The sequence below is a fragment of the Paramormyrops kingsleyae genome, chromosome 3, assembly GCF_048594095.1.
Source record: "Paramormyrops kingsleyae isolate MSU_618 chromosome 3, PKINGS_0.4, whole genome shotgun sequence".
NCBI classification, from domain to species: Eukaryota; Metazoa; Chordata; class Actinopteri; order Osteoglossiformes; family Mormyridae; genus Paramormyrops; species Paramormyrops kingsleyae.
In genome coordinates, this window is record NC_132799.1 from 42,193,443 (window position 1) to 42,201,554 (window position 8,112).

An 8,112-nucleotide genomic window follows, 5' to 3' on the forward strand; every position below is an offset into this window, starting at 1 on the left:
CTGTTGGCTAAAGCTTTGATAAGCCTCACAGTGTAATTTTAGATCTCACAAACTATATAGCAACTGAATGTTTTTCCCCTGTGCTATCTTTCTGTTAGGTTCTGTAGGTGATGCAGGTGTCACGGATATGGACGATGAGAGCATAGCGGAGTGGGCTTTAGTCTGAGAGAGAAGGGGCACATTCATCTGATTATTGTTATGGCTTAAGGAGAAGGATTTGAAACTGCAAAAAGCTACACAACACATAATCCTTAATCTTCTAGGAAATGCTTCCTTCCCTCCTGACTTCCCTCCGATTGTCGCTGCCCAAAAACTCCTGACTTGACACTCTCGTCTTCACTTTACTCAGCTCTCCCTAAAGCCTTACCAAAATTTTTTTTTTAATTTTTCTCTGGAAATCTACAAACAATGAATAGCTGGGAACTAGTGGCAAAGCTAGAAAATTGACTTTGAGTGTGCCATGGGAAAATAAGGCTTGCAAGAAGTCAAGCGTAATAAAGTAATGTCTGTCTATAATATCCACTGCTTTAATTCCTTGAAGGCCAAGCCTATTACCATTGTTACACTGTAGTTAGGGTTGGCACTTTCTAACTGAATAATTAAGGGGAATAAAATTTGCCAAGCAGGGGTGATTTCTAACAATAACATTTCCTGGGTCAGAAGGTGCTGGGGGATGGTGGTTACAATAGATCACAAATATTTTCATTTGGCTGTGCAAGCTGATGTTTTGGTTTTGGGTGGCATTTGCACACCCTCACACACCCTTGACCATGACACAGCTAGGAATGACTTTGGATGATCTGTAAAAATGTTTTCCTTGTTTCCAAGCTGGCAAGGGTTGTAACAGCGGAGGCCTTGTGTTTAATTTGATGCAAAAAGAAGTTCAAATTAGGAAGCTAATTTATAAATACACGTCTGATGGCTGCTACACTAAATGTCAGTAATGCCCTGTATTCGATCTTCCAAAGGATTTGAAAAGCAAAGTTATGCATGCCTAAATACACATCATTGCAGCAGTCTGGCTCTTATGCTTACATTCTCATTACTTTACAAGTTTGAAAACATATTAAATATATTTATTTACATTAAGAAGCAGTATAAGTGTATTCATTCAGGAATTACAGCAAGTCTGTTTTGTTTGAGTACAGCAATAGTTTTTCTGATCACTCAGTAATATAAATACTTGCCTTGGTTACAGGACAAGACAAGATTAAAAACATAATACTCTAAAACTCTGTGATTTGCATAAATAATATTACTGAAAACTGAGTCATTCTTTATTATAAAATTAGTAGTAACACTAATGGCAGGTGAAATTTAACACAGAGAAATGTAAGGGAGCAGAAATATAAAGAACAGATATTTTATGGGTTCCACTGAAATAAAGGTAGCTGATTACATGAAAGATCTCGGTGTGTATGTTGATGCCTCCATGTCCCACTCTCGCCAGTGTGGGGAAGCAATAAAAAAGGTCAATAGAATGTTGGGTTATATCTCTAGGTGTGTTTAAGTCAAGGGAGGTGATGCTACATTTATATAACTCCTTGGTAAGACCACACCTAGAATATTGTGTGCAGGTTTTGTCACCATACCTCAAGAAGGACATTGCTGCCTTAGAAAAGGTGCAACGGAGGGCTACAAGAATGATTCCTGGTCTTAGAGGAATGTCTTATGAGGAGAGGTTAGCTGAGCTGAATCTGTTTAGCCTCGAGCAAAGGAGACTAATATCCAGGTATGGATGCTGTTCAGCCAAATGACTATTTCAATATTAGTTTAAATACTAGAACTCGTGGCCATAAGTGGAAATTAGCGGGAGAACATTTTAAAAACAAATTTGAGGAAGCACTTCTTTACACAGCGTGTAGTTAGAGTATGGAATAGTCTTCCTGCTAGTGTAGCGGAACCTAAAACCCTGGGTTCCTTTAAATCAGAGCTAGATAAGATTTTAACAACTCTGAGCTATTAGTTAAGTTAAGTTAAGTTAAGTTAAGTTAAGTTAAGTTAAGTTGGTGGGCCGAATGGCCCCCTCTCGTTTGTAAATTTCTTATGTTCTTAAGGTGTAGGTCTCATGGCTTCAGCTTCAAACCGGTCCTTGAAAATTGTTGTGTTCTTACTAATTACTGATTATTCACTAATATTGCTGGATCCCTTAGAGAACTTAAAGCAAGGATTCAACTTTTTACATCAGGGGTTAAAAAATACAGACTGGATCGGGAGCAGGGAGAGGACATTGAAGTACCACAGTGGATCAGTGACCAAAGTCTACTAAGTAATGAAGAGAGTGGCCAGCTGTTCAAGGCATCTAGAGTGGTGTCCAGTGGTCCAGTGAATGGCCTGGAGAGGAACCCAAAGAACAGAAACGTGAACAAAGGCCTCCAGCTGGTGCCTGTAACCCTGAACCAAATGAGGAATCAGTCAACAGAGCCAATGGGCTAAGAAAAATGTGCAATAAGTGTATGAAGGTGGGCATAATGCTGATAGCAAATTTCCCAAGAACATCTACAGCTGTCATTGGTGCCAAAGATGTTTCCACTAACTATTGAGGCCAATGACCTGAATGTTACCTGTAAAATAAGGGGATTTTAGTATTTTGACATCCGCATCCCATATTAGCATATATATTAGACTGAGACAACAATATGTAGCATTTTTTTTCAAGAGGTCAGCTGCACTATAATCATTTTCTGATTGATTGATGATGTTGTATGTGTGTGTGTGTGTGTGTGTGAATGTATCTTTTTAATGTTGCTGTTTATTTTACCCATGGCTTTTTTATGTATTCTTTGTTTGTGATTTAATTATTTACAAGAAAGTAATTCTCATTCAGCATCCTGCAAAACAACAAACAATGTGTGCAGAAAGAAATCTCACAGGAGCACATCCATGACTCCAGTGACACACACTTCCCCAGGCCTGTACGTCTTCCAAATGGGCCTCCACCACCTCAGACTTAAGCCGTATCCTGTCTTATCCATATTCCAGCCCTTTAATTAAATGTAGCTATTGATCTGCTAAGAGGAGAATGCACAGTCAGCTGTATATAGCAATGGCTCCTCATTTCATATTGGCTGCTTAGTCAATGATACAGCACCTTGCTGTCTATCATCCAGACACCTCATACCACTGGTCTGCTGGTATTCACAATGCGGCTGTGCAGGTCGGCGCGAGTGAACCATGTTCATGGTCCAGGGTGGCATCCTCTGGAACCCTGAAACTGGGTTTGTGTGGAAAACATGGCGTTTACGTACTTCTGTGGCTGGCTTTCCTGTTCAGCCAGTCATACCAGATCTCTTGCTTAAGACCCAGAAGGCTGTGCACACTACTGCTGTGGAAATCAACTGCATGGACTACTGACCCAATGATTGTCAGCAGGGGTCTTGCTATGTATTAGTCCTGCCTGTAGAGGATGCTAGAGGCTTGGGAACAACCACCTGCTTTGACAGTCTAACGATATGTCAGAGATGACTAGCCACTCACGCCCACTCAAGCCAGGAATATTTCTTTAGTAACATGATTCTCCAGCTTGCTGGACAGTTCTAGGGGGTTCCAGTTCCAGGCGGTTGGGAGGGGTAATATCAGCCAGGGCTCAGTCAGTGGGCTTAATTAATGTTAGGCCACAAATTCTGTGGTTGAAGGTTTCATCTGTTCTCTGGTGCTTTTTCTCTGTGCTACAGATAATACCGCCAACTGGCCTCTGGTGCTTGGAGCCTCAGAGGGGACCTTGCCCCGGTGATGGACATGGACCTGAACCTTAATCGAGCTGAGACCTTCTCCTTCATTAACCCATGGATCCGGTACTTTCTGTTCTTCTTCAGCTTCCTGTTCTGGGTAAGTTGAGCACGGGACCTTCTGGAATTGCATGCACCAACTGCACTGATACCTGCATAACATATCATCCCTGCTAAAGCCAAAAGAAAACATAAATAAAACAGGGTAATTCAATTCGCTTGTCAATGTTCACCACAACCATTTCCTGGCTCCACTGTTAGGAGGAACATTGCTGTAATACTCATACATTTTAATTCCTAATCCATATGGCACCTTTTAGTGGATATACATTTTTTCCACTAATTCTTTGTATGGAAATTGCACTCATTTTTAATAGTTAGGATGTCCCAGCACACTGCATTTAATACTGTGTTTATTTTGATGAACAGTGGAGTGTTTCAGTCCTATAACAGCATGGAGTGTGTTTGCACGACCTTGTGTAAAATGGGTTTGAACTTTTTGCTACTGCTGTATGAAATACAGAAAATTGATCTGAGTTCTCTGATTCAGCTTTACTTCAAGGTGATATTGTCCATTGGCATGATTATATCAGAGTTTACTGGCTTGAAAACAGTGGTGCTGAGCCATACTTGCTGAAGGTGCAGGTGAACAATAACAATCACCTGTTCTTGTGACTGGGTGAAATGAGAGTACCACAAAGTATAATGTTATCTGGATGGGCTTAGCTCATCACCTGTGCTTGCAAGTATTTCATCCAGGTAAAAGAGAGACTGAGCTGGCTAATTCACAGTGAACAGCCCCATTATGCATTTGGGCATTGTCCCAGGGCTCTGCTGTTTGTCCCACACCAAGGACTGTTTGAATCAGCTTATGCAGCCCATCTGTCTTTTGCTCTAATCTCTGTGAGCTGGTGGTCCAGCATAATCATCTGGGACACAAAGTGGGCCCTGGCCTTCACAAAACAAAAGCATGTGCTGTGTCCCACATTCCTAGCACCTCTCTCTCTCTCTCTTTCTCTCACACACACACAGACACACACAGACACACACATGCATGCTTATATTCATATCTTTGTGGGGACTGACTACTCATTTCTATGGGAAAAACCCTAATGCCAACAATGACAACTTTAACCCCTACCCAGCTCTAACCATAACCATAAGTAATCAAATAAAATAAAAAACTTTTTAGTTTTTTGATTGCAGTCACAGATTTTTATAAATGTAAGCATCTGCTATTGGGGACCGAAAAAATAGTTCCCACAACTTTAAAATAACATATCTCTATCACATTGTGGGGACATTTGGTCCCCATAATGCAGAGGTCACTAACAGGCTGACCGCGGTCCGGGTCCGGACCCAGAACCTGTCCCTTACGGACCGGACCGATAGCCAAAATAGAAAGTTATGATTAAAAACCTGACGGGGCACTTCTATTTTAATCGGCGCCGCTTTTATAGTCTTTTCGGTAATTGTTTAGCACTAGAACCGCAGTTTCCCACGCCAATGAACGTCAAACTCCTTTAACCGCCAAGCAAGACGTACGGTAGTTGCGCTAATGTGCCGTTAGTGTTAATAGCAGCGAAGCTAACACCCGCAACCAAAAAGCCGTAATGTTCCTAACAGAGTGGCTATTCCTTGCTGTATAAAGTAATGTTATTTGTTATATAAATCAACTCAGGTAAAACAAAAAATATTCGTTTTCAGGGTTGCCAAATCTCAAACATCTTGCATGACACTCACGCTTTCAGACGCACGCAGGAAATCTTACGGCAAATATATATTATTCCATTATAAACCTAAAATTAGCTACGTCAAAAGTGTATTTACACGGTTAAATACAAAAGCAGACTATTTACAAGGTAAGAACTGTTACATATGTGCAGACATCTCGAATTGAAAATCTCACTCCAGCCAGCTGGCCGAAGTTTGCAACCCCGCGTTTTATTTTAAATGAAATGTAAAATGCACCGTTTCGCCTGAAACGGCTTGTCATTCCATTTGCGTTGTTACTCCGACTACTTTAAGACGATATGAGAAAAAAGGGGAAATTCAAACTTTCCTCCTTTTATTTTATTTTTCTGAAGTTAAGCACTTTATTTAAACATGAACAATTTTATTTATTTTCTCTTATTTTGAAATGCAGCCCCACTTTTAGTTAGTAAATGAGAGAACATCATACATATCATATAGTCACAGTCATACATATATGTTCAGTTTATGTCAAATGACAATAAATATTGTCAAAAAGTTTTTGAATTGTACTGAATTTGATTTGACAGTCAGGTATTGATTACTTGCAATGTTGATACAACTAATAGGCTACTTAAATATATATCACACTTCTTTAAAAAAAATCTCTCTAACTGGACCTCTTTAAATATTAGTTGAATACCCCTGCCATAATGTAATACAGATGCTCCCCAAATTACAATGGTCCATGTTACAATATTTAAACTTTTTGATGGGTATGATTATTAAGTAAATTACTTGAGATATTCAACACTTCATTATAAAATAGGCTTTGTGTTAATGATTTTGCCCAACTGTAGGCTAATGTTTGTTAGGTTAGGTGTACTGTATAAAAATGCATTTTTGCCATATGATAGGTTTATCCTGACGTAGCCTCATTGTAACCTGGAGAACATCTGTATATACATAACCCACGCATACACGGCTCACAAGACCCCAATGAAGAAAAAGATAATGGAACCACGGTTTCCCTTGCCCGGACGTGGGTCACCGGGCCCCCCCCCTGGAGCCAGGCCTGGGGGTGGGGCTCGATGGCGAGTGCCTGGTGGCCAGGCCTGTACTCATGGGGCCTGGTCGGGCACAGCCCGAACAAGGCATGTGGGTCCCCCCTCCAATGGGCTCACCACCTATAGGAGGGGCCATAGGGGTCGGGTGCGATGTGAGCTGGGCAGTGGCGGGGACCTTGGCGGTCCAATCCTCGGCTGCAGAAGCTAGCTCTAGGGACATGGAATGTCACCGCTCTGATGGGGAAGGAGCCTGAGCTGGTGCGTGAGGTTGTGAAGTTCTGGCTAGATATAGTTGGGCTCACCTCGACGCATGGCTTGGGCTCTGGAACCAGTCTCCTTGAGGGGGGTTGGACCTTCTTCCACTCTGGAGTTGCCCGTGGGGAGAGGCGCCGAGCAGGGGTGGGCATACTTATTGCCCCCTTGGCTGGGCGCCTGTACATTGGGGTTTACCACAGTGTAGCCTCCCTTCACCTTCGGGTGGGGGGACGGGTTCTGACTGTTGTTTGCGCTTATGCGCCAAGTGGCAGTTCAGAATACCCACCCTTTTTGGAGTCCTTGGAAGGGGTGTTGGAGAGCACTCCTCCTGGGGACTCTCTTGTTCTGCTGAGGGACTTCAATGCTCACGTGGGCAATGACAGTGAGACCTGGAGTGGCGTGATTGGGAGGAACGGCCCCCCCGATCTGAACCTGAGCAGTGCTTTGTTGTTGGACTTCTGTGCTCATCATGGATTGTCCATAATGAACACCATGTTCATATGTAAATGGACTGCATTTATATAGTGCTTTTCTACTCCTACGAGTACTCAAAGCGCTTTACAATACATGCCTCACATTCACCCATCCGCACTCACATTCACACCCCAGTGCCGAAGGCTGCCATGCAAGGCACCAACCTGCACACCGGGAGCGCTTTACAATACATGCCTCACATTCACCCATCCGCACTCACATTCACACCCCAGTGGCGAAAGCTGCCATGCAAGGCACCAACCTGCACACCGGGAGCAATTTGGGATTCAGTGTCTTGCTCAAGGACACTTTGATGGGGTCAGGAGGAACCAGGACTCGAACCTACAACCCTTTGGTTGCCGAACGATAGCACTACCTCCTGCGCCACCATCTTCCCCAAATTTGTGCACTTGGCACCAGGACACCCTAGGTCACAGTTCGATGATGATGTAGTCGTGTCATCGGATTTACGGCCGCATGTCTTGGACACTCGGGTGAAGAGAGGGGCGGAGCTGTAAACTGATCACTACCTGGTGGTGGGTTGGCTCCGCTGGTGGGGGAGGAAGCCGGCCAGGCCTGGCAGGCCCAAGCGTATAGTGAGGGTCTGCTGGGAACGTCTGGCAGAATCCCCTATCAGGAGGAGTTTCAACTCCTACCTTCGACAGAACTTCTCCCATGTCCCGGGGGAGGCGGGGGACATTGAGTCCGAATGGGCCATGTTCCGTGCCTCCATTGTGGAGGCGGCTGACCAGAGCTGTGGCCGTAAGGTGGTCGGTGTTTGTCGCTGCGGCAATCCCCGAACCCGCCGGTGGACACCAGTGGTGAGGGATGCCGTTAAGCTGAAGAAGGAGTCCTATCGGGCCTTTTTAGCATGTAGGACTCCAGAGGCAGCTGAC